At 34.6% G+C, this 22,090-nt stretch overlaps 1 pseudogene; it reads left to right on the top strand.

The window, feature by feature from the left end:
- The first annotated feature begins 4,671 nt into the window (after positions 1-4,671).
- LOC140512320 (nmrA-like family domain-containing protein 1 pseudogene) lies at positions 4,672-20,475 on the top strand (annotated as a pseudogene).
- The last annotated feature ends 1,615 nt before the right edge of the window (positions 20,476-22,090 follow it).

The raw sequence follows: 22,090 nt of genomic DNA, 5'->3' as shown, positions 1-22,090 counted from the left end.
GTGTCACATTTCTCACTAAAGTTGTTCTTTCCCTACACTGCTATGAGATTTAGTGAAGTTGTTGACGCTTTACAGAAGCCTCTCTTCAGGTCCTAGTTAGACAGTAGAAAAATTGAAAAGATCTTTCTCTTAATTTCTTTCTGACTATTTCAGATTATTAAATCACTAAAACAAGATAGTATAAGATAAAGATCAATAATTATGAAAAGACTCTGAAATCTCCAATTCAATGTAAAACTTACAGCTTCTTACCATGCACAGGAAGGGTGCAATATTTCTAATTGATCTGTTATGTAGCAACTTATAAATTCAGGGGACATAATTACAGAGGCATGGACAAAATCTGATTATTGAAAGTGTTGTAAAATTATTTCTCAACTGTGCCTTGGTTTGTATATCTATCTATCTATCTAGGTCATTCTCTTTTATTCCTCAATGAATTTAATAACTGGCATACACATATACCTACATACATACAAATACACATACACATACAGGTACATGCATGTGTCTGTATATGTGTATGTGTATATATTTATATGTGTCCATATATATATGAATATATGTGTATATATATATATATATATACATTTATGTTTATATATTTTTTCTTCTTCCCTAATCCAGCCTTCATGCTAGGTAACTTCAATATATACATACATACATACATATATATATATATATATATATATATATATATATATATATATATATATATATACACACATACACACACACATATATATACATACGTACATACGTACATATATACGTACATACATATGTATGTCTGTATACACACACATTTTCAACCTCAAAGTATTCTAACCATTCAGTCCCTCAGTCTACTCACCTCTCATGATTTATTCCTCCACCCCACCTCAGCCACTCACAAAGATGACCATACCATTTATCTTTTTTTAAATGATATTTTATTTTTCCTCAATTACATTTTGAAACAACTTTAACACTTTGTACAGTTTTGAGTTTCAAATGATATCCCTCCTTCTTTTACTCCCTCCCTGAGATAGTAAGCAATATCATAGAGGTTATATATGGTCAGTCACTTAAAACATTTCCATATTAGTCATTCTGTGGAAGAAGAATAAAAAAAAAAGATAAAAGAGAGAAGAAAAATAGTATCCATCAGTGTGGATTCAGATGTAATTTCTTTTACCAGAGGCAGGTAACATTCCATCATGAGTTCTTCGGGATTCTTTTGAATTAATGCATTACTGAGAACATCTAAGTCATTCAAGTTATTCGCTCTACAATATTGCATTGCTATGTACAATGTTCGTCTGATCTGCTCATTTCACTTTGAATCAGCTCATGGTAAGGTTTTCTAGACCTTTCTGAAATCATTCTGCTTCTCATTCTTTATAGTACAACATTATTGCATCAAAATCATACACTACAGCATGTTCAGTCATTCCTCAATTGATAGGCATTGACTCATTTTCTATTTCTTAGCCACCACAAAAGGAGCTTCTGTAAATATTTTGTACAAAAAGATCTTTATCCTCTTTTTGTATCTCTTTGAGATATGGACCTAGTTGTGTTATTGTTAGATTAAAGGGAACATACAATTTGATCATCCTTAGGGTATCTTTCCAAATTGCTATCAAAAATGGTTGGATCAGTTGACAATTCCACATAGTTTTTCCAACATTTAACATTCTCCTTTTTTGCCATATTAGTCAATCTGATAGATGTAAAATGGTACCAGAGAGTTATTTTTATTGGAATTTCTCCAATTAATTGTGATTTAGAACATTTTATATAACTATAGATATATTGATTTCTTTCTCTGAAAACTGCCTGTTAATATCCTTTTACCATTTATCAATTGGAGAATTGCATTTACTCATATAAATTTGACTCAGTTCTCTATAATGTTTAAGAAATGAGGCCTTTATCAGAGACACTAGGAGAAAGTTTTTTTTTTTTCCTAATTTTGTGCCTTTTACTAATTTTTGGTTACATTGCTTTTGTTTAAACAACAACTTTTAAAATTTTATATAATCAAAGTTATCTGTTTTATATTGTGTGATGCTCTTTATATCATGCTTGTTCTTAATTTTTTTTTTGCCCCTTACTCATACATCTTATAGATAAATTATTCCATGTTCTCCTGTTTTGCTCATGGTATTCCCCCTTTATATGTAAATTGTGTACCTCCAATCAATGCCATACTGTCTTCCAGTTTTCCCAGAAGCATTTGTCAAATAGTGAGTTCATGTCCCAAAAACTTAGATCTTAGGGTTTATCAAACACAAGATTATTATGGCTGTTTATGACTGTTTATTGGTATCTCATCTATTCCACTGATCAGACTGGTTTAATAGTTACTGCTTGATAACACAATTTGAGATATAAGGCTAAACCACCTTCTTTCATTTTGTTTCATTGATTTCCTTGATATTTTTCATACTCTTAATCTTTCCATCACACACACACACACACACACACACACACACACACACACGCACACACAATACCACCTCTATGTATAAGAATTCTGAAATCCCTTTATGTGACCATAATCTTTGACTTTTCATTCTCCCTCTGCCTTTTCTTGTAGATTCCTACTTCCTGTCCCCATCATGACCTCTGCTTCTTTAATCCCTCAATTCCTTTCTATACCATCTTCCTTGCATTAGGAATACTCTCATCTCACACTCATCTTTACTCTTTGCAGGAATGATTCAACTTGACACCGTCTTTTTCCCATGAATTCCTACTGCCCTTACCAAATCAGCACTTAGACCCAGAAATGCTTCAGTCTTGGGTCAATTCTAATATTTGTTCCTCTTTATATGCTGCTGAATGAAGGTGAAGAAAGTCATGCAAACGTTCTGAGTCTACTACAAATTTACCTTACATAACCTCACATGGGCCCTCACTTCTGCTGGACAATCCTAATATACCTCTTTCATGAACTCAGAATGTCGCTCTTCACATTAGCTCTTCCAGAATTTTTCAGCACTTCTCTACCACTCCCCATTGCTCCACTTTTACATTCTCAGCTGAGATCCTTGCATGATTACTTTACTACTTTACCAACCCTCCCCCCAAAAAAGTTGATTACCCATGCCCTCCTTCTTCCTTTTTCCTCATCTTTTATACCTTAGATGCCATCTTTTCCTTTCTCCTCCTTTATCCATGTGACACATCATGAAGTTTCTTTACTTTCAATGTTGACTAAACCCTCTACTTGTTCAAATAATCTCTTCCATCCCATTGATATTTATCTCTATCTCTGTATCTCTTTATTTATCTATATTTGTCTCTCCATTATATTGTGAGTACTTTGAGAACAGGAGTTGTCTTTTGTTTTTTTTTTTTGTATCCCCAGCACTTAGCACAGAGCTTGTCAAATAATAGGTATTTAACAGATGTTTATTTATTGACTAACCATAACTGACTTGCTTACTAATCCCTATCTAAGACATTTACTGAATAGTCTTCATGCCTTCAAACAGATTTTGGAGCCCTTAAGCCTAGAATGCTCTTACTATGTTTCATTGAAACCTGTAGCTTTCTTTTCTTTACTTTACTTTTGGTTAAAATAAATTTTATAAGAATAATGTAAGAAATTAGATTACAGGTAGATAGAAGGAATTCTCAGTATGCCCAGTGCCTGAAACATAGTACATGCTTAATAAATGCTTAATGATTGACTTTAAGAAGGATAATGATGAGAGCACTCCTGAAAATTTCAAACTCCTGCTGTAGGGTTTCAATTTAAAGAAAATCTTACTAACTCCCTGAGAATAATTCACATTTCATTCGTTTTCTCCAACATAATTTCAATAGAATTCATTATAATAGCAGTCCAATGAATAGAAGTAGATTCCACTTACAGGAAAGAACGAGGGAAAGAAAATAAGGGGTTAGTAAAAATCTTATGGTCTTATGGCATTATATCTTATTAATCAAAATGATTAATAATGGGGTAGGGGTAGCAAGGTTTTGGAGAAATACCTTGGTTTTCATGCCTAAATAGGGTAAATGCAAGTATTTATTAGAATACAAAAAGATCACTAACAAACATCTTTTTCTTTCTTTTCTTCTTTCCTTCATTCCTTTGTTCCCTCATTCCTTCCTTCCTTCCTTAACTACTACTACTACTACTACTACTACTACTACTACTACTACTACTACTACTACTACTACTTCCTCTTCTTCTTCTTCTTCTTCTTCTTCTTCTTCGTCTTCTTCTTTTCTCTCTCTGTCTAATTTTCCAGTCGAATGCATATGAGCTATAGATTCAGAACAGAATTTCTGTTGTTTTCTCTAATTATTAATTACTTAGATACATTTTCCATATTGTTATAACTTAGGCTGATTTTCTACCCTTGAAGACTTCATATTTATATCCTCACACTATTTGTTTTTTGAGAAGTGGTTTTGTTGGTATAAAATTTAACCAGTTCCTTATATAGCCTGGAAATTAAACCTCTATTTTTAGAAAAACTTGCTTTAAATATTTTCTTTTATTTAATTTGTTCCCTTTTAATCTTAGTTTTATTATATTTATTTTTGGCCAAAAATAAACAACTTTAGAAAGGAGGGACTCGCCTGACCTCTCTCACAAATTCCTTCAAGTGACTCTAAGGGGTGAATGTGAGTGGATTTTGGAGTGACAAAATCCACAATGAGATAGAGATGCCAGATTTCCAGCCCAAGACAACCTGGGGGGATGGACAAGAAGAATCTGTTGCAGCAGACTGGTACAGGGGTAAAGAGCATGTAGGCTGTACCAGCACAGGCTCAGCCATAGAAGAACTGGATTAAACCACAGGTGACTGAGTCACTGACCACAGGGGCAATTCCCAGTATAAACAGTAAGTGCTCTCAACCCCCTTTGTTTATTTTGTAAAACACAGAGAATATTGCCCTAAGAAAAATTATTGATTAGTGGAGGCAGACAAAAGGGCACTGCAGTCTTTTAGCTCAAGAGGCTTGAGGAATTAGCCTCTTGCTATGGTTGAAGGGAGCCAATACAGAATGGGAGACATTCAAGCAAGCCAAAAACAAGCCCCACCTCAGCTAACCAGTGGAAGATCCCAAGCCTCAGAGTGTTGGAGCCAGCAAGCACCAACAGCAGGACACCAGGTGTGCCTTTATACAAATAGGAGAATCATTAGACACCAAATGAAACAGGCTAGTGTCAAGCAGCTGTACCTACCTATGTTCTAGCACAGCTCTTGGGGAAGAGAAAACTTCTAGCAGTCACACCCTCTGTCATATTACCTACTGCAAACTTTATGCCTCAGCACAAGAAGCATGGGATAGAGCACCCTATCACCCAGAAGTAGAGATTCACTTTTAAAACCAGGAAAAAGACAATCACAACAGGCAAAAGAAAATTAGAAAAGCAAAGACCATAAATTTTTACTATGGGGACAAGGAAGAACAAAATATGAATTCAGAAGAGGACAGCATTGACATTATACCCACATGTGGAACTCCAAAAGGGACTTCAAAGTGGTCTCATACCCCAAAAACATTCTTCGAAGAGCTCAAGGATTTTAAAACTCAAATTAAGGAGGAGAAGAAAAATTGAGCAATCTTACTAAAAATGCAATTGACAAAATGGGAAAAAAAAGAAACTATTGAAGAAAATAATTCATTAAAAAGTACAATTGGTCAAATGGTTAAGGAGATACAAGACCTGGAAGGAGAAAATAACTACCTAAAAAGTAAAATTGGCCAAATGGAGAAGGAGGGGTGAAAGCTAGCAGAAGAAAGCATTTCATCAAAAATCAGTATTGCGCAGGCAGAAGTTAATGACTCTATGAGGCATCAAGAATCAGTCAAACAAAATCAAAGAATGAAAAAAAACAGAAGAAAACATAAAATATCTCATTGGAAAAACAAGTGACCTTTAAAATATATCCAGGAGAAATAATATAAGAATTATTGCTCTCCTGGAAAGTAATGAAGGAAAAAAGGGCATGGAAGATATCTTCCAAGAAATTATCAAAGAAAACTGCTCTGAGATCCTAAAGCCAGGAAATGAAATAGTCATTAAAAGAATCCCCTGATCACTTCCTGAAAGATATCCCAAATTAGAATCGCCAAGGAATATCACAGCCAAATTTAAGAGTTAAAAGCTCGAGGACAAAATAGTACAAAGAGCAATAAGGAAACAATTCAAATTTTGTGGAATTACAGTTATGATCATGCGGGATCTTGCACCTTCTACATTAAAGAATTGGAGGCATTAGAATACGATATTCCGTAAAGCAAAGGAGCTTGAACCACAACCAGGGATCAATTACCCAGCAAAACCAGGTATATCTTTTAGACAAGGAGCTGGATATTCAATGAAATAAGGGACTACCAGAACTTCCTGATGAAAAGGCAATAGCTCAAGGGAAAATTTGATCTTCAAATACAAGACTCAAGAGAGGAATGAAAAATGGAAAACATAACAAAACAAAACAAAAAAATGTGTTATTCAATAAAAGAAAACTGTTTGCATCCCTACATGGAAGGATAATATTTGTAAATCCTGACAATTATATTCTTAGTACATCATTTAAAAGGCATATTCATAGATGGAGGATGTGGTTATAAATTAACAGATGAGATGATAACCTAAGTAAGGAGTGCAAAGGGATTGCAATGGGAGAAGATGAAAGGAGGCAGCAGCAAAACACAAATGACATCACATGAAGAAGCACAAAAAACATATAACAGGGAAAAGAGGGAGGGAGATGAGCATTGTTTGAAGTTTACTCTCGTGATTTGATTGAAGGATGGAATAAAATAATCACTTAGATATAGAAATGTAACTTGCAGTAAGAGAGGAAAGTGTGGGCAAAGAGAGGGAGCTGTAAAAAGGGAGAGAAGAAGTAGTGTGGGAAAAAGGAAAGAAAAGGGAAAGGAGATGATAGAAGTGAGGGAAGAATGAGGAAGGTGGTGGTCAAAAACAAAACTATTCAAGAGTGTAAGGGAGAAAGGAGAAGCAAAAGAATAAATGGAAGAAATGGAATAGTGAGAAAGACACAGATAATAACCATAGCTGTGAATGTGAATTGGATGAACTCTTCCATAAAATGTAAGTGGATAACAGAATGTATTAAAAATCATAATCCAAAAATATGTTGTTTACAGGAAACACATTTGAAACAGCAGGACATTCACGGGGTAAAGGTAAAAGGCTGGAATAGAATATATTATGCTTCAGATGATGTAAAAAAAAGGGGGGTATCAATCCTAATCTCTGACAAATCAAAAGTAAAATTAGATCTAATCAAAAAAGATAAGGAAACTATATCCTGCTAAAAAGCATCATAGGCAATGAAGTAATATAGTTACTAAACATATATGCAGCAAGTGGTATAACATCCAGATTCTTAGAGGATAAGTTAAGGTAGTTACAGGAAGAAATAGATACAGAAACTATCCTGGTGGCAGACCTCAACCTCCCACTTTCTGAACTTGATAAATCTAACCACAACATAAACAAGAAAGAAGTTAAGGAGGTGAATAGAATTTTAGAAAAGGTAAATATGATTGACCTCTGGAGAGACCTGAATGGAAACAGAAAGAAATAAATCTTTTTCTTAATGGTACATACACAGAAATTGACCATATATTAGTACATAAAAACCTTACAGTTCAGAGCAGAAAGGCAGAAATAGTCAATGCATCATTTTCAGACCATGATGCAATAAATTTTTATGTAATAAAGAGCCAGGAAAGATGGAATAAAATTAATTGGAAAGTAAATAATCTGATCCTGAAGAATGAGTGGGTTAAACAGCAAACTATAGAAACAACAACTTCATTGAAGAGAATGACAATAATGACACAACCTTCCAAAACTTATGGCATGCAGGAAAAGTCGTTCTTAGGGCAAGTTTTATATGTTTGAATGTTTACATGAATAAAATAGCAAAAGAGGAGCTCAAAAATTGGCCATGAAACAGAAAAAAAAATTAGAAAAAGAAAAAAACTAGAAATTCTCAATTAACAAACAAATTAGAAATATTGAAAGCCAAAGTAAGATTAATAAAATTAAAATTAAGGAAACTAATGAACTAATGAATGAAACTAAGAGCAGGTTTTATGGAAAAAAAACAATAAAATTGATAAAGCTTTGGTCAATTTGATTTCCAAAAGAAACAATAAAACCAAATTACCAGTATCAAAAATGAAAAGGGTGACTTCACTACCAATGAGTAAATAACCCTACCTCAGAAAAAGAAATTGAACAAACCATCAATGAACTCCTTAGGAAAACATATCCAGGGCCAGATGGATTTATAATCTCATTCTATCACTGTAATGCTAATGGAGTGGGAAGATGTTTCCTGCCCATTAATAGGCCTATAAGACTTGCTTTAATCTCAGGTCCAGCTGATTGCTGTGATGAAGCCTGAGTCAGAAGGATCCTGTGTCACGTGAAGGTGAGAGGAGTTTGCCAAATGGGTGAAGCAGGAAGTGGGAGTGAGGTAGAACTGGGAGAGAGTGAGGCAGAGCTGAGTCAGAGCTGCTAGGGTGAGTGAGAGATGGAAGAATTTTGCCTAAGGCACTTCTTTGTGGGAAGACTTAACCAAGGAAATACTCAGAGATGTTGGTGCTCCTGGAATGGTGATGTCTATAAACTTATTTGTTACCATGGTGGATTCAGCTTTCTGGTATCTGAATAAATAACTTGGTTTCATCTTTGAGGAAGAGAGTTGTTTATATTTTGTGAATTTACTCTGGGAGTATGCATGGATTTTCATAGTGACTGCTACGGGTATCGCATTGGTATTGCAATCAAACATTTAAAGAACAATTTATTCCAATATTATATGTGCAATTTGAGAAAATTAGTGAAGAAGGGTTCTAACAAATTCTTTTAATGATACAAACATGGTACTGATACCTAAACTGGGAAGAGCCAAAACAGAAATAAAATTGTAAACCAATTTCCTTAATGAATATAGATACAAAATTTTTAAGTAGAATATGAGCAAAAAGATTAAAGCAAATTATCAGGAGAATAATATACTTTGATCAAGTAGGATTTAGGCCAGGAATGGAGGGCTGATCTTTTATTAGGAAAACTCTCAGTGTAATTGATCATATGAACAAGAAACCTAACAGAAACCATATGATTATCTCAATAGATATAGAAAAAGCTTTTGAGAAAATATAGCATGCATTCTATTAAAAACACTAGCGAGTATGGAAATGAATGAAGCCTTCCTTAAAATGGTAAATAAGTCGTATCTACCTAAAACTTTCAGCAAGCTTTCTATATAATTGGAGATAAGGTTCCTTTCCATTTCTTTCCTCATTTTATTAAAAGTTTTTCAATGAATATTCACTTGTAATATTTGTCTATAATTTATTTTCCACTTTTTTACTCGCTTTTGTAATACTGTCAGCTGAAGCATCTATTCATTACATTTCTTGCCACTGCCTCAATTGATGTAAGACACTTACATGGAACTCTATTTCCATATCACCAGTTTTAGTAAACTTTTTTTTTAAAATAATGTTTGCTTCAAAGATGTAGCAAGAAAAGAAGTACTGACATTTCTCCACAACATCTAATGATCACAAACTCCTTCATAATACCTTGTCCTCTAATGACATAGCATTCCCATCAAGTTAAAAAATATGACATTTTCCCAAGATAAATCCGTTTTTCAACTATTTCTGAATTGGGTTCAAAAAGTCACTATTATGTTTTTAGAAGGAGAAAGGCCAAGGTTTCTCTTCAGCATTGTTGCTCAACAGATATTGGTAGTGAAGGAATAAAATGAGGAACTCTCATTAAGACAACAAAGCCAAGACTCTTTTGAATGTACATCCAATTTCACATCTGCAGCTGCATAGGAAGAATGCTGTGCATCATCTGGTTGGTTTACCAGAACCATTTACAATGCCTAATTATATATGTATATATATATATTTTTTTAAATCACTCTGAGGACCTTCTATTGCATGCATCCTGGAATTAGACTTCCAAGCTTCTTGGAAGTAAAAACCACATCAGTGGTACTCTGTACACTTATAAACTGACTTCATTGGTCAATCTTTGGCTACACCAAATAGGTAGTAATATATCAGATTGTGAAGGATTTGAAAAAGAAGAACATTTTATATTTGATCTTAGAATTAAAATCTGTTGAAACTTATGAGTTGGGGGGATAATAAGAAATTTGGTGTAGGAATATCACTTTAGCATTAAGCAGAGTCGATTAAATATTGGAAGGGAAAGATACTTGGGAATGAGATGCCAATTTAAAGGTCATTGCAGTTGTCTAGGTCTGAGGTAATATGAAGCTATGACTAAATTAAATATACAAAAGTAACAGTAGAAAGACATCCAAAAAATGAAAATGGCCCAGTTGAGAAGAAAAAGGTGAAAACAACAGATTGAATGTATATGCACTGATTTATTCAATAACAAAATATTTGTTTACTATAGAGTATTTCCACAATTAAAATCATATCCAAAGTTCATCATATCTTTTTAATTTCATAAGGGCAACAGAATTTTGAAAAGTACAAATGATTTTAAATTGAAATTATAAAAGCATTGAAAGAAAAAATTTATAAACTCAACATTATTTTGTCTAGTGTAAGATTCACTTCCATTTAATTCTAGCAATGAAATTTTAGGTACACAAATTGTTTCCCTGTGAATTAAATTAAGTTCTCATAAACAGATTCTACATACCACAGATTTAATAAACAAGATTATTTTTCTAAAGCTCTCCAGTTGTCTACTCAATTATGAGGTAATATCCTTAATACTTTCACAGCATAAGAAAAATAAACATTCCTTGCTAATTTTGGGAAATATTAATGTCCACTACATAATAATAAATATGTTTCACTTATATTAAACAAACAAAATCTCTTTTGACATTTTGGTGGAGAATATCTGATTTTTTCTTTCTCAATCCCTTTCTATATAAAAACCTGCCTAAAATGAACAAGAATGACAACTGATCTCTATCTGACCATCTTATGTATTATTTAGTAGCAGAGACAGTAGTACAGACAGGACTTGGAGCAAAGTGCTCCCGACTCAGAGGTCAACTCTCTATCCCTTGAGGTCTGATTACAATGATTGATATTTTTAAACATTTTTTATTTTCAAAATTATTTCACATGCTATGATACTGTAATTTTCATATTAGTCTAATAGGTACATAACGTAAGCATTATGTCCATTTTATTAACAGTGAAACTGAGGATCAGAATGGTTAGCTAACTAGCCCATGGTCACATGATCAATAAGGACATTTTATACCTATCTCTTCTGATTTCAGATCAAGTGATTTTTCCATTACTCTATTCAGATCTCAGATTTCTGTGCACCTGACACGACCCTAACTAAGCTTGTGTTCCATTTATACCAATTCTTGTACATGCTAACTTTACCTATTGCCTGTGCCATCACTTGCTCTGTCTTAGTTTCGAGGTTCCCTGGCTAATTATTCACACACTGTTGTTTTGCCTACATGCTGAAATACCGCTGAGGGCGGTTACCAAGTCTGTGAACTGAACTATATAAAGGTCATTGAGATTATTAAAATCATAGATTTTCAGAATGTGAAGGAACTTATTTCGTCCTTTCATCAAAACTCTTAGTGAAAAAGAATTCCTTCTTCATCATGCCCCACTAACCATTTTACAGAATTTAAGATTGGTATTATGGGAAAATATGGACTGTCTATTTCACATTTGATAGTTTTAATTACAACATATTTAATTATACCAAGCATAAATTTATTTCTTTGTAATTTCTATCAATTACTCCCTTTTTTTTCTTTCTGAACTCATACGTAGTAGGCCTAATCTTCCTTTCACAGAGCAGTTCTTACACCATATTCAATATCCACTTATAATGGTTCTCATTTATTTGCATGCTAAACTTACTTAGTGACCATTATTCCTTTCTTTTTTTAAAACTTTTTTCCACATTAGTCATGTTGTAAGGAAGAATTGGAAGCGAAAAAGCACTAGAAAGAAGAGGAAGAGAGAGAGAGAGAGAGAGAGAGAGAGAGAGAGAGAGAGAGAGAGAGAGAGAGAGAGAGAGAGAGAGAGAGAGAGACAAAGACAGAGACAGAGACAGAGACAGAGACAGAGACAGAGACAGAGAAATTGTATGCTTTGATCTACATTCCTACACCATAATTCTTTCTCTGGATATGGATAGCATTTTCCATCATCAGTGTTTTGGAGTTGACTAGGATCCACACATTACTGAGATGAACTAATTCTATCAACGCTGATCTTTGAATAACATTACTGTTGCTTTCTAAAATGTTCCCCTGATTTTGCTCATTTCATGGAACATTAGTTCATGTAAGTTTTTCCAAGTTTTTCTGAAGTCTGCCTGCTCATCAAGTCTTATAGTACAATAATATTTTATTATATTAATTCACTAAAATTCACGACTTGTTCAACTCTTCTCCAATTGATGGGCATCCCCTAAATTTCTAATTCTTTGCCACCACAAAAGAGCTGCTATAAATATTTTTGTACAGTTAGGTCCTTTTCCTTTTTTTATAATCTCTTTAAGACACTGACATATTAGTAATATTGTTGGATCAAAGCATATACAGTTTTATAACCATATTGGTATAGCTCCAAATTGCTGTCCAGAATGGTTGGATCAGTTGATAACTCCACCAGCAATCCATTTGTGTTCCAATTTTCCAACATCCCCTCCAACAGTTATCCTTTTCTTGTTTTATCTTCTGAGTCAATCTGGTAGGTGTGATGTAGAACCTCAGCGTTGTTTCAATTTGCATTTCTCTTCAGAAAATTGTGATATGTGATTCATATGTGATTTTTCATATGAGTGTGGATAGCTTTAATTACTACATCTGAAAACTGCCTGCTCATAACTTTTGACCATTTGTTAACTGTAGAATGACTTGTATTCTCATAAATCTGACTCAGTTCTCTGAGAAATGAAGTCTTTATCAACGCACTGCTCATAAAAATTTTTTCCAAGATTTCTGTTTGATTGCTTTGGCTTTGTTTGTACAAAACCTTTGTAATTTACTGTAATCATAATTATCCATTGTGCATTTCATAAGGTTCTCTGTCTCTTGTCTGGTAATAAATTCACCCATTCTCCATAAATCTGAGAGGTAAACTATTCCTTGATCTCCTAATTTGCCAATAGTGTCATACTTTACATCTAAAATTTTGCACCCATTTTACTGTACCTTGGTACAGAGTGTAAGTTGTCATTCTATGCCTAGTTTTGGCCATTGCAGTTTCTAGTTTTCCTAGCAGGTTTTTTTTTTATTTTTTTTTTGTCAAATAATGATTTCTTATGCCAGAAGCTGGGGTCTTTGGATTTAGTCAAACAGTAGATTTTTATAGTTATTCATTTCTATGTCTTGTGCACCCAACCTTTTCCAATGATCTACCACTGTATTTCTAAGCCCCTACTATGTATTTTTGATAATTACTGCTTTATAATACAGTTTGAGATGTGGTAGAACAGGTCATATTCCACTGCATTTCTTTTAATGAATTCCCTTGCTCTTCGGGACCTTTTGTTCTTCAAGAAAAATTTTGTTACTTTTTCTAGATCTATAAAAAAAACCTTTTGGAAGTTTGCTTGGCATGGCACTAAATAAGTAAAATAATTTGTCAAGCTGTCATTTTTATTTTATTAGCTTAGTCCACCCATGAGCAGCTGATATTTTCCAGTTATTTAGTTCTGACTTTATTTGTGTGAAAAACATTTTGTAATTTTGTTCACCTAGTTCCTAGGCTTGTCTTGGAAGGTAAACATTCAAATATTTTGTATTGTCTACAGTTATTTTAAATGGAATTTCTCTGTTTACCTCTTGTTCCTCGGTTTTCTTGGTAACATATGGAAATTCTAATGATTTATGTGGATTTATTTTATATCTTGCAACTTTGCTGATGTTTTTAGTTATTTAAAGTAGCTTTTTGCTTGATTCTCTAAGTGTACCATCATATCATTTGCAAAAAGTGATAGCTTTGCTTCTTCATTGCCTACTCTTCTTCAATTTCTTTTTCTTCTCTAAAGCTAACATTTCTAGTACAATATTTAGTAACAGACTTGGTAGTGGACATCCTTGTTTCACATCTGATCTTAACGGGAATTATCCCCATTACATGTAATGTATGCTGATGGTTTTGGATAAGTGTTGCTTATCATTTTAATGATTTCTTTGCTCCCTAGTGTTTTTAAAAGGAATACTTTCTTTTAAAAATATAATCTGTAGTTTCTTAAAAGCTTTTATTCTGTATCTATTGAAATAATCATATATCTATTAATTTTGTTATTGATATGGTCAATTTTGCTAAAAGTTTTCCTAATAGTGAACTAGTGTTGATTACTAGTATAAATTCTAATGGATCATAGTACATTGTCTTCCTAAAAAGTTACTGTAATCTCTTTGCTACTAATTTATTTAAAACTTTTGCATTCACGAAGGATTTTATTCATGAGGAAAATAGGTCTATCATTTTCTTTCTCTGTTTTGGCTCTTCCCAATTTAAGTATCAGTACTATATTTGTATCATAAAAAGAATTTGGTAGGATTCCTTCTTCACCTATTTTTACAAATAGTTTGTATAGTATTTGAAATAACTGATCTTTAAATATTTGGTTGAATTCATTTGTAAATCCATCTGGCCAAGGAAAATTTTTTATTATTGAGTTCATTCATAGCTTGTTCAATTCCCTTTTGTGAAATGGGGTTGCTAAGTATATTATTTCCTCTTCTGTTAGTCTGGGCAATTAATATTTTTTCTAAATATTGATTCATTTCATTAACATTGTCAGATTTTTTGGCATAAAGTTGGCAAAATAGCTCCTAATTAGTGTTTCCACTTCTTTGTTCATGAATTCATATTTTTTCATTTTTGATACTGGTTATTTGGTTTTGTTCTTTTTTTATCATAATACAAAGGTTTATTTATTATTTTGTTTTACCCCATAAAAACAACTTTTAGTTTTATATATTATTCAACAGTTTTCTTACTTTCAATTTTATTAGTCTTGCCTTGGTTTTCAGAATTTTTACTTTGGTTTTTAATTGGCAATTTTTAGTTAGTTCTTTTTCTACCTTTTTTAGTTGCATGCCCAAATCATTGATCTTCTCTTTCTCATTTTATTAGTCTAGGCATGTAGAAATATAATATATCCCATAAGAACTGATTTGTCTGTATCCCATAAGTGTTGGTATGTTGTCTTATTATTGTCATTCTCTCGAATGAAGTTATTGATTGTTCTGATGATCTGTTTTTTGACCCACTCATTCTTTATGATTAGATTATTTAATTTCCATTTAAGTTTTAGTCAGTCTATCCATGGCCATTTATTACATGTGAGTCTTATCATATCATGATCTTAAAAGGATACATTAAATATTTCAGTTTTTCTGCATTGGAGTGCGAAGGTTTTTTTTCCCAACTACAAGGCAAGTTTTTGTGTAGGTGCCATGCACCACTGAGAAAAAGGTGTATTCCTTTCTATTTATGTTCAGTTTTCTCCAGATGTTTACCATAGATAACTTTCCTCAGATTCTCTTCACCTCCTTAACTTCTGTCTTGTTTATTTTGTGGTTGGATTTATCTAGTTCTGACAAGAGGGAGTTAAGCTACCCCACTAGCATACTTTTGCGGTCTATTCCTTCTTTTAACTCCCTTAATTTCTCTTTTGAGGATTTGATTGTTGTACCAATTGGTGCTTATATGTTTAGTATTGACATTACTTCATTGGCAATGATACCTTTTACTAGAATGTAGTTTCCTTCCTTATCTCTTTTAATTATATCTTTTTTTTTTTTGCTTTGAGATCAGTATTGCTACCCCTGCTTTTTTTTTTTTGCTTCACTTCCTGCCTTGTACTTTTACCCTATCTTTGCCATCCCCTTTCCCTCACTACTTCTTGCATCCTTTCTGCCCTCCCTTCTAGCCACCTCCTTACTTTTATTTCCCCTTTCCCTCCTACTTTCTAAAGAGTAAGGTAGATTTCTGTCCCCAATTATGTGTGTCTGTTATTCCCTCTTTGAACCATATCTGATGACAGTAAGGTTCAAACAATGTTTTCCTCCCTTCTTTCTTTCCCTCTACTGTGAAAAGTCTTTGTGCCATTTCATGTGATGTTATTACACTTTTCTGACTCATATTTTCCTCTTGACCCAGTACATTTTTTGAACTCTTAAATATTTTTTTATCATCACATCAAAGTCTGCTTATACTCACACCTTCTCTCTATGTATACCTTTCCAAATGTCATAATACAGATATAGTTATTAAGAGTTACAAGTGTCATCTTCCCATCTAGTGATTTAAACTGTTTATCCTTATTGAGACTTTTCTTTTTCCCTTTCCTGTTCAACTTTATATATTCTCTTTAGCCTTTTATTTGAAGATCAAATTTTCTGTTCAGTTCTGAGCTATTCCTCAGGAAAATTTGAAGTTCACTATTTCATTGAATGTTCATCTTCTACCCTGAAAGATTATGCTAAATTTTGCTGGATAATTGATACTTTATTACAATTGAAGTCCATTTATCTTCCAGAATATCACAGTCCAATCCTTCTCATTCTTTAATGTAGAAGCTGCTAGGTACTGCATAATCCTGACTATATGGATCGCCTATATTCAAAGTGTTTCTTTGTGACTGGTTGCTGTATTTTCTCCTTGACCTGATAATTCTCTAATTTGACTTTGGTGTTCCTTGGAGTTGTCATTTTGATATCTCTTTCTGTAGGTCATTGGTGTTTTCTTTCAGTGACAATTTTATTCTTTCATTCCAGGGCATCAAGGCAGTTTTCCTTGATGATTTTTTGAAAGATGATTTCCAGGCTCTTTTTTCTTTTGTAGATTATGGCTTTAAGTTAGGCCAATAATTTTTAAATTGTCTCTCCTGGATCAATTTTTCCAGGTCAGTTTTTCACTGGGTTATTTTACATTTTTTTCTATTTTTTTCATTCTTATGATTTTGTTTGACTGATCCATGATATTTCAGATTCATTAGTTTCCACTTGCCCAATTTTAATTTTTAAGGAATTGCTATCTTCTGTTAGCTTCTGTGCCTCCTTTTTCATTTGACCAATTCTACTTTTTTTTTAATATTTTTTTTATTTATTTGCATTAATTTTGTTTATTTAAAGTGTTCCAAAATAGATACCATATAACTTAGAGTTCTTTTTTCCCTCCTTCCCCCTACCTTTCCCCTTCTTCCCCAAAACAGCATACAATTTTACATAGGTTCTTCACATACATTCCTATTAAATACATTTTCTCTACAATTGTGCTGCATAGAAGAATTGAAATGAATAGGAGAAATTATACAACAAACCAAAACGTGATCTGCTACATTCTGCCTTTGAATTCCATACTTTTTTCACTGTATGGTGAAGGCATTTTCCTTTAAAAGACCATTGGGAATTTTTTTTTTAAAGTCCTTGTATTGCAATGAAGTTCCAAGTCTACCAGGAAATCTCTCACACACTGTGGTCTTTGCTTGCACAAAGTTCTCCTAGTTCTGTTCCTTTCGCTCCGCATCACATCATTTAAATCTTTCCATGCCTCTCTGAAGTCTTCTTGTTCATCATTTTTTATAGAGCAATAGTATTCCATTACATTCATATACCATAATTTCTTTAGCCATTCCCCAATTGAAGGGCATCCCCTTGATTTCCAGTTCTTGGCCACCACCAAGAGTGTTACTATAAATATTTTTGTACATGTGGGACCCTTTCCCATTTTTATGATCTCTTGGGTCTACAGACCTCGAAGTGATATTTCTGGGTCAAAGGGTGTGCATATTTTCATATTCCTTTAGGCATAGTTCCAAAACGTCCTCCAGAATGGTTGGATCAGCTCAAAGCTCCACCAACAATGAATTAGTGTTCCAACTCTCCCATATCCTCTGCAACATTTATCATCCAACTGTTCTGTCATGTTTGCCAATCTGACAGGTGTGATGTGGTACCTCAGAGTTGTTTTGATTTGCATCTCTCTAATCTATAGTGATTTAGAGCATTATTTCATATGACTGTGGATATCTTTAATTTCTGTCTTTGAAAACTGCCTGTTCATATTCTTTGACCATTTATCAGTTGGGGGAACAATTCTACTTTTTAAGGGTTTTTTTTTTTCTGCAGTAATTTTTTTTTTCCTATTTTGCCTATTGTATTTTTTTAAGAAATTTTTTCTTGCCATTAGTTTTTGTCCTTCATTTCCTAAGCTGTTGACTCTCTCTTGCATATCTCTCATTTATTTTCCCAATTTTACTTTTACTTTCCTTATTGAACATTTGGCTTCTTTTGAATGACAAACAGCCCTGGGCGAGGCTCATTCAAGTGGAGGTCCATTGTGAAAGGATTCCTGCCCTCCTGGGGCTATGCCAGAGCAGAAAATAATGTCTGACCATAGAGGGATACTTGCCTGGCGGGATCATACTGAAGGATGTGAAGTTCTGTTGCTGGAGGATTCCTGCCCTTTGGAGGTTGTACTGAAATGCACAGAGGTTTGTCTCCTAGACAGTTCTTGCCCTCCTGGGACAGGGTCTCTGTATATGGTGGTTTTCCAAGCTGGTATCTGCTGGTTCTGCTGGAAATACAAAGGCATGTGAAGGATCCTGGTGTTGGTGTTTATTATTGACCTCCTTATCTCCTTTCTTGTTTATTTGGTGGTTAGATGTTTTTGGTTCTCAGAGGAGATGGTTGGAAACCACCCTCCCCCCCTCCCCAGTAGTATAGTTTTCCTGACACTTTCCTTCTATAGCTCCTTTAACTTCTCTAAAAATTTGGATACTCGATACACCTCGGTTTAGTATTGCTACTTCTTCATTGTCAGTACTACTTTTTGACAAGATGCAATTTCCTTCTTTATCTCTTTTAATTATATCTAATTTTGCTTTTGCTTTGTCTGAGATCAGGATTGCTATCCCTGCTGTTTCTTTCTTTTTTTATTTTAACTTCACTGAAGCATAATATGTTCTTCCCTAATATTTTATTTTTACTCTGTGTTTATCTCTCTTTTTCAAATATGTTTCTTGTAAAGGTCATATTGTAGGATTATGGGCTTTAATCCATTCTGCTATCCACTGCTGTTTTATGGGAGAATTCATCCCATTCACATTTACAGTTATGAATACCATGTACTTCCTTCCATGTTATTTCCCCTCGTGCTTATACTTTTCTCTCTCCTTTCACCCTGTCCCTCTTTCCCAATGTTTTGATTTTGACCAAAGCCTTCCTTAATCTGTCATCATCTCTATCATCTTGTCCATTACCATTCTGCCCCCACGCTTTTCTTTCCCCTTTCTCTTCCTATTACCTTATATGGTAAGACATTTCTTTACCCAACTTTTTCTTCAGTTAACATTGTTACCTCCTTTTCCACTTGGCAAACTCTGCTTTTGAAAGAGCTGTTTTCTTCAGTCAATTTTTGTCCTTCCTTTTTCAAGCTGTTGACTCTCTCTCTTTTATATCTCTCATTTTATTTTCCATTTTTTCTTCTTTCCCTCTTATCTGATTTTTAAAATCCTTTTTGGCTGCAGCTGGATAAGGAAAAGCCTCACAAACAGTCCTTCCTCTGATAGTGAACATAGCAGGCAAGAAAATCAGCATTGTGTTCAGGGTGACAGGTTCTTAGGGAGGTTCTGTTGCCAGCATCGCTTTGAAGGGCAAAGATGTTTCTGTACGAGCATTGACTCGGGATGTGACCAGACCTGCTTCCCTGACCCTACAAGACCTGGGAGCTGAAGTGGTGATGTGTGACCTGAATGACCAAGGCCTGTGAAGGAAGCATTAAAAAACACCTATGGGACCTTCCTAGTGACCAGCTACTGGGATAACTTTAACAAGGAGAAGGAATTGCAGCAGGGGAAAGTAGTAGCAAATGTCAGTGAACAGCTGGGCTTGAAGCACATTGTGTTCAGTGGTCTGGAGAATGTCAAGAAGGGGAGCTAGAGGTGCCACACTTTGATGGGAAAGGAGAAGTGAGAGAATACTTCTGGAATTTTACAGTGCCCATGACCAGCATCAGGGTAGCTGCAGACTTTGAAAACTTTCTAACCTTCTGAAAACTCATGAAGACATCTGATGGTGACTACTACAATTTGTTGTTGCCTATGAACAACATCCTCATGGATGCATCTCCATTGCTGACCTTGGACCAGCAGTTGCTAGGATCTTCTGGTATCCAGAGGTGTTCCTGGGCAAGGCCGTGGGACTCAGTGCAGAAGACCTGACAATTCAACAGTATGCAGACATCCTCTCCAAGACCTTGGGGAAAGTGATTAAAGACTCTAAGATCACCCCAGAGGCTTATGAGAAGTTGGGATTCCCAAGAGCCAAGGAAATAGCTGACATTGTGCATTTCTATCACATGAAGCCAGACAGAGATGTGAAGCTCAAGCACAGGCTGAACACCAGCATCAGGAGCTTCTCCCAGTCTGTCTTGGAGAACAAAGAAACCTTTAAGAACCTGTAGGAAACATTCAAGATGAAAGAACTGGCCAGTGGTTTGACAAGTTCCTCCATGACAATGTGGTGCCATGGTCAGAGTGCTGCATTTTTACAGCGAGATCAAGGTTCAAATCTAGGCTTTGCCACTTAAAACCTCTGGGACCTTAGGCACTTACTTGCCCTCTTTGAGCCTCAGTTTCCTCATCTGTAAGATGAAGTGCTTGGACTAGAAGGTCCTTGACAACTCTAAATTATACCATGATCCTCTTATAAGTGGGATGGGCAAAACTTTGAACTGATTCAAACCAATCCAGTGAAAAGTGATTTCATTGTATTATGAAAAGATTCCTGGGAGCCTTCTCATCACTGGTGAATACTGTTAAAATTTTCCTGTATTTATCCAATTTACCCAGGGGTAGCAGGGAGTGATGGATGAAGAAAGGGCTGGATTTGTCATACGAGGGTCATAGATTTAGACTTGAAAAGGGATTTAGAGGTCATGTCATCTGAGGCCCACAGATGTGGAGTGACTGTTCCAAAGTTATACAAATAATAAGCAGCAGATCTGCAACCTGAACCCAGGTCTGACGTCAAATCAGGTGCTTTCCACTATTCCATGTCAAGAGGGCTCAGGTTCAAATCCTGCCCCTGAAATCACAAGTGGCTGCACCTTATCTGGAAAATGAAAATGACTATATTTATAATTCCTCACAGGGTTACTATGAGGATTGGATGAGACCTATGTCTGTAAAGTTCTTCATAAGCATTAAAATGCTTTATAAATATTTAAAAAAAATAAAATACAATTCTTTTGAACTCATTCACATTCCCCTTTGAGGTTTTACATGTGGTTTGTATGAGGTTGTAAAATTGTTCTCCCCTTCTGAGGTTTTCTTTTTTTTTTTTTTTTTTTGTCTTCTATTTTGTTGTAGTACCTTTCTATGATCAGGGTTCATTTCTTTTTTGGTCATTTAAAAACGTTGAACTCTGCAAATCTGCACAGAGGGCAGTCTCCCAAAGTTTTTATTTGGGGGCCAGGGGCCTGGTTACTGGTTTTCTGCTCTGGAGCTTGAGGTGCTGGTGGCTTGACCACTGTGCTGTAATGGCCCAGCCTAGTTTTGCCTGTTGAGCCCTGGGTTCTGGGGCTAGCAATTTGCCCTCCACTGCTGGGCTCAAAGCCTCACAGTTAATCTGCTGTGTTATTCATGTGATGAGCTAGGACAGGGGACCTAGGTTGCTGATCTGTACTGTGGCTAAGAGCCTTCTATGGCTTACCCAAACACTACCTCTCTCCCCTTCTACCCAAGTGAGACTTTCTTGAAGTCCTTCTAAGTTTTCTTGGACCAAAAGATTGTTCCATTCTGTCGTTTTGTGGATTCTTTCACTTCAGAATTCATTGGGAGGCTTAATTTAACATTGCTTTTGAGGGAAACTGGGCAGAGCTCAGACAGCTTCCAGGCTTCTCTCAGTCATTTTGACTCCATTCCACCACTGAAGTTTCTTTTGACTGCATGCTTAAAAATTAGATAAAATAAAGTGGTCTTGATAAAACAATTTCAGAAAGGGCTTAACGATTCCAACTAGAAGAAATTTAACCAAATTGAAAAAAAAAACTATAACTTTGTTGACTCAGATCAATC

Source organism: Notamacropus eugenii, chromosome 6, assembly GCF_028372415.1.
Source record: "Notamacropus eugenii isolate mMacEug1 chromosome 6, mMacEug1.pri_v2, whole genome shotgun sequence".
Classification (NCBI taxonomy): Eukaryota; Metazoa; Chordata; class Mammalia; order Diprotodontia; family Macropodidae; genus Notamacropus; species Notamacropus eugenii.
Note: the sequence above shows the minus strand (reverse complement) of the source record. Positions and strands in the feature narration are given on the sequence as shown.